Below are 6,000 nucleotides of genomic sequence, written 5' to 3'. Positions count from 1 at the left end.
TTCAATCAATCAATCAATCAATCAATCAACGAGACGAAAGTGAAGTTGAAAATGGTGCGCAGTAGTGCAAATACTTGTCCAGACCACTAATACTTGTCCAGACCACGAAGCCCCGCCTCCAACCCGTCCAGCCTGGCTCTGCGGCTCTGCAGATACCCCGAGCAAACCATCCTCAGGGGCGTGGTAACGATAACTTGGCTTGCCCCCTTTGGGAGGAGCGCACAGCCATAACAAGTCCTCTAAAGGCTGCTGTCTCTCATTCAACACTGTTCCTCTCAGGAGTACCAGTAAAGCAGGAAATTGTTATCGTTAGATCGTCATTCTGAAACAGTCGACGAGAGGGAGAAGGTAAGAAACTGTCTCTCATTTTCGTGAACAATATGTTTTACACACTCAACGAATAAGTAGATATATATATCTTTAAAATTTTTTTTTTTTTTACATTTTCAGAAAACATGGGGACCAACCAAGCTGCTGGGAAATAAAACACGGACGCTCGCAGTGAGTAGCTTTACTTCAACTAAGACTACAGGGACACACTTTTCTGATTGATTGATTGAAAACTGTATTAGCAGATTGCAGAATGGCTACAATACAGTACGGCTCAATACACACAACTGCTAAGAGGATGCAGACCAGAGAAATACTTTCGTCTTGTTTACATCAGGGTCCCCCGTTTTCAATTCATCAGGACATTTATGACATACACGACATACAGATAAACAGTACTGTGTAAGACTAGCAGGACTAGCAAAACCTATGCAAAGACATAGAATTGACAGAAGACCAAACATTACATAGCACATTATTACGGCTATATCATTGTCGGAGCATGGCATACTTGTAGCTGTAGAGGAAGGGTAGTTGGTGTCTGTCTCATAACAAGTTGTATCTTTATTTCTTTTAATTGCATGGCGTGTGTCTCTACCGGTCGAGCTGGCTGTGCACATATCTTGCGCAAGAGTCACCATGGTTCTCAGCAAAGGGCTTTTCTATGCAACACGTGTGTCGTAAGCGTCACACCTGTGAGCTCACTCAGAAATGTTGTGTAACTGGTTAACAAGATTGAATTCCATGTGAATTGTTGCTTTCAAACTCAATGTTATTGTCCACGTTTCTGTCGCGCCGCCTCTCTCTCTTGGAAGCAACAGAATCGTCTGTTCGCTCTTTCTTTCTTTTCCAATTTTCGGTTCAAATCCTCTTATAGTTCTTTCTCTGAAGTGGCAGCTTGTCTGTCCTCTGCTGGGTTTGATTTGTCTCTTGCCAAACTCCCTGTTCTTTGGACGATTCTGGTTGTCCAATTTTCCTCCAGAGGTCCGTTCACGGTCCAACCCAACACAGTTTTGACTGCGTATGGACCCTCGTCCACACTCCGTATAACTCGCCAAGGCTCCAATGCCTTGGGAATGTTGGCTCCTATCAACAGGTCAATCTCAGGTATGTAAATGGCCTTGCATCTGTTCCTTTCTCTTTGTGGTGCATGTGAAGTATGCTAGGGTGCCTGAGACTGCATATTTTGCAAAAGAGGCGTTGCCTACATTCTTTACTCATTGTGCCCAATGCACAAACAAGCCAAAACACGCATCATGATCCTTCAAGAAGCCAATCTTCTCGCTATGCACCTTCCTTTCCAATAGAAAGCACATATCCAATGTGTGTCCACCTCCACAAAACCAACAAGACCTTGTACCAGATGAGCTTCTCTCCATCTTTGTTCCAGGTTCCTCTTTCCTTTCAATTGTTGCAATGGTGGTAGCATAGCTACTTTCCTTTGCCCTTGTATATGGTTGATTGCTGGACTTCCTCACATCCTTAGGTGCTGCTGCTGATGGTGTGTCCTGTATATTGCCAAACACTGGATCACTTGCAATTTTCACCTGTGGTTCAATGACGTCAACAATGTCAGGAAATCTAGCTCTATGGCCACGCCTTTCCTGCAGGTCACAGGCCACAGTGCTCCATTTGTCCCTGTGCTTGTAAGGCAATTTTCTAATGATAGCTAGCATGTTGGCAGACATGTCCAACTTGTACATCGTTTCCACTTCTTCCATGGCGTTGCAGCATTTTTCAAATATCTATGTCTGTAGATGATATTTTTGTATGATAGCCCTTCCAGAGTGGTAGCTTTTATCATAACTATCAAGTCATGAAGTATTCCCACCCCCTCAGGAAATCGCATTTCAGATGCTGGTGCATATCCTGCTTTAGACTCACGTAGAGGACATCTGTCAATGTTTCACAATATTGTGTTTGGTATCATTTTAAAGAGCACTATGTACTCTTTCATTCAAGCTAAGATGTGAATCTTTCTGACCAATAGAGAGGTCACTGGAGCTCTTTGAACAGTCAACAACACACATTTCTACACGATTTTCGCCTAAATGATATACTATCTTTTAGCCTTGTGTCATCTAGGAGCGACAGGGACACAAAATACTAAATATACAACACTCTCAGGACCATAAGGATTCAGGAAATGTATAATATGCCTATACTATTTCATTGTTACAGGTCATTGTGAGCCTTAAATTAGAAGAGCAGTATTAGGCTCCTATTAAACTATACAGAACAGCCACTATAGTATAGAATGGAAACATAGGTCCACCTGCATAGGGTGGATTTTTTTTCACCACCTGTTTTTTATTAATCCTTGAAGTGTCTATTGTAAGATTCTGACAGGTAACGGGTTGGAATAATGCCCCATGGGGTTTATTTTTAACCCTTTATTACACCTATCCTGAACCAAAACCTGAAAAATAAGAAAAAGAAAACAGCATCACTTTTGAAGTTAACAACACATGGAGACAAATTAAAAAAAATTCCCAAACAAGTTTGACCCAAGGAATTCAGTACAATTGTTATTTTAAAGATTCAAACACAACTTGATAACATTTCAGGACAGAAAAAGCAAAAACCGCTGAAAAAAACCTATATCACATCTCTATTTCCCCTTTTTACTGAAATGTAGTGCATTGGACGAGATCGATTTAGGTTAATATTGGAAATAATATTGTAATAAAGATTGTCTCCATGCTGGTATGCCCTAAATATTATAGTTTTGCATAAACAATTATATAGAGACAAATTAACACATTTTCCCATGCGATTTTGATCAGTGATTTATTTATTGTTAAGGTTCAAACTATGTTTTCATATGCACTGGATATCATGGACTGGATATCTTCTTTGTTGACACAACATTCAAGTCTTTTTTCTATTTGTATTTTGTACCCTAAACTACTAATCATCATCATCATCATCATCATCACTAAAACTATTGTCAAAGTCTATCTCTTCCTCCGCCTCATCACACTCGTACTCTCCATCCTCCTCATCCATGTTATTTTTTGCGTAATCTGCCTCCTTATCAAGAGCTTCTTGCTCTTCTGACTCCACTTTCTGGGCCAGTACCTCAACAAGAGAAGCAGGGACGTGCACAGGACTTTAGAGGGGCAGGTGCTCAAAGGCGGTAAAAGGGCACTACACTTGTGTGTATATATTAACCGAGCACGTGTAGCGCGCAAGCCCGATTTTTAAGGGCCCTTTTCGGGCGGGGGGCCCCCTTTTTATGCTTTTTGGGGGGTTTTGGTGATAAAATATTGAATATTGAACTATAATAATCAGTGCAGGAGCTCACTTATGCTTGAAAGACACTTTTATCACTGACTTAAAAGGCCCATACATCTCCATGGCGGGGGGAGGGAATAAGTGCTTACCCTACAGACCCCAAGAAGTGCTGTATATTCTGTATTGTTTAATATAAATGCATTTTTTATTCCAATCCCGATTTGTATTTGAGATTCCCAAATCCCATCGGACTTGACTTCTTCGTGTCCCTCAATGAGTGTAATACCAGTATTCAACTGTATGCGCCACAGCGGTTTTCATCATCATCATCATCATCACCACCCACACTAAAATATAAAAATATATAGGTCCGCGGAGAGGCACGGTGAGGAGGCCGTGCAAACTGCAATGGAATATGGGGCATCTCTCTCTCTTTACCTAATATTTTGATTCTATCCTCACATTTTTCAGTTGGAAGGGCAGTCTATATGCGTAACGGTAAAAAATAAATAAAAAATAGTTTTTTTTTCTTTTTTTCAAAAATGGCACTTTTTTGATGAGGCTCAAAAAGGCAGGTGCTCAAGCACCCCTTGGCCTCTATGTGTGCACGTGCCTGAAGAGAAGGACAGAGGATGGGTCCAACCATCCAGACAGGTTCTAACACCTCCTCATCCATTGTTTTTCCCAGTCCATACTTTGATCATAGGCTTTGGGCCTCTTTGAGTATTGGCTGTTCTGCTCTTTTGTAGCAGGCGACTATGAAGTTGGCTCGCTGTACATGTGGGATGAGACAGACCTTGGGGGGAGGCAGGCGTTCAATGTCTACTTTGGAGTTTGCATCCAAGACTTTATCAGCACCCATCATTTTCTGCAGCATCTTGGCTCACACAGCATCAACTGACTTCATCCAACCATGGCCACCCATAATGCATGTGAAGGACTCCATCTCCTGTTGGAGCTCATCTGTTACCAGCAACAATGCGCCAAGCTGACTAAAAGCCTTCTGGAATCTAGGGTTCTTCTGCAGATTATTCAATGGATTCACCCGTCTCTTTCCTTTGAAAGCGCTGGCACAGTCATCTCCAGAAAAGTCATAGTATCCCAGCAGAGTGCTGCAGTACTCGAGTCCAGAGACTCAGCCAGTTCGGACACATGTATTAGCTTGCAGTGCCGTGGTGCAGGTATCTGGAGAGGTTGGTCATGCTGACATGGTAGATGAGGATCATCAGTATATAAAGGTTGGTCATACTGGCATGGTAGATGAGGATCAGCAGTATATAGAAATGTGTGTTGTTGACTGTTCAAAGAGCTCCAGTGACCTCTATATTGGTCAGAAAGATTCACATCTTAGCTTGAATGAAAGAGTACATAGTCCCCTTTAGAATGATACCAAACACAATATTGTGAAACATTGACAGATGTCCTCTACGTGCAGGCCCGGACTGGCCATCGGGAGCACCGGGAGTTTTCCCGGTGGCCTGGCCTGCACAGATTAAAAAAAAAATTTATATAAAAAAAAAAAAAAAAAAAAAATATTATTATTATTATTTTTTTTTGCCAGGCGATTGTTTCTAGTTGTGGCGGCGGCGCAGCGCGATAGTTAGATAACCTAGATGGGTGGGGAACAACCAGGATTTCACTGTCTGCCACAGAGTTGGAGAACTATCTGACTCTCTCTCTCACGGGCCGGCGGATCACACACACACAATGGAGCCGTGCTGCCGCTTGTGATTGGTGGAGGCGGGACCAGGCGATACAACTGATTGACAGCGGAGGCGGCGAATGGAATGGCAGACGGCACTCAGATGCAGAATAACAGCCAGGCAATGAGCCAGGTAGTGAGGGACTCGGGAGAGATACGGTAGAGCGAAAGTCAATTAACGTTGATGTCAAGATGGACAGTGGAAGAAAGAGAGAGGGTGGAGGAGAGAGGGATAAAACAAAGAAAAAGAAAGGCCCTTACAGGAGAAGGCCCTTACAGGAGAGAGTGGTTAACTGTATTATAATAGTAAATAGAAAAATATGTTGTGCTCTTGCTTTTTTCTTTTTGAAGGTGGAGAGAGTAGCATTGCTAGTGCCACAACAGTTTTATTTGAGGTCCATAACAGTACATTGTACTAAGCAATTGTTGGCTCATTAGTTTGTGATTCACATGCACTAAAATTCACCAGAATGCAGGAAATTAAGTCTTTGTAACAAAAAATGTCCTGGTGGGGGACCCCCAGACCCCCCCGCTTAAAAAGTGGCCTGACTGGGGCTATATTTCGCGCTATATCTCCCGGTATGAATTATTTCCCCAGTCCGGCCCTGTCTACGTGAGTCTAAAGCAGGATATGCACCAGCATCTGAAATGCAATTTCCTGAGGGGGTAGGTATACTTCATGACTTGATAATTATGATTAAACTACCACTCTGGAAGGGCTATCATACAAA

General features: G+C 42.5%; 1 protein-coding gene across 4 annotated transcripts in view; it reads left to right on the top strand.

Annotated features, from left to right (window-relative positions):
• Window positions 1-253: 253 nt before the first annotated feature.
• LOC311232047 (uncharacterized protein) overlaps window positions 254-6,000 on the top strand; it is a 44,185-nt gene continuing 38,438 nt past the window's right edge. The window contains exons 1-2 of one of the 4 annotated variants that reach the window (XR_014619904.1): window positions 254-348; window positions 451-501. The gene's annotated coding sequence lies outside the window, so the exon portion shown is untranslated. Of the gene's footprint in view, window positions 349-450; window positions 502-747; window positions 1,438-6,000 lie in introns of those variants that run through there. The other 3 variants (XM_084318713.1, XR_014619905.1, XR_014619906.1) reach the window with 3 other exon arrangements.

This window comes from Notolepis coatsorum (genome assembly GCF_963971535.1).
Source record: "Notolepis coatsorum genome assembly, chromosome: 7".
Taxonomy (NCBI): Eukaryota; Metazoa; Chordata; class Actinopteri; order Aulopiformes; family Paralepididae; genus Notolepis; species Notolepis coatsorum.
The sequence above is the reverse complement of the archived record's forward strand: the minus strand, read 5'-3'. Positions and strand labels throughout refer to the sequence as shown.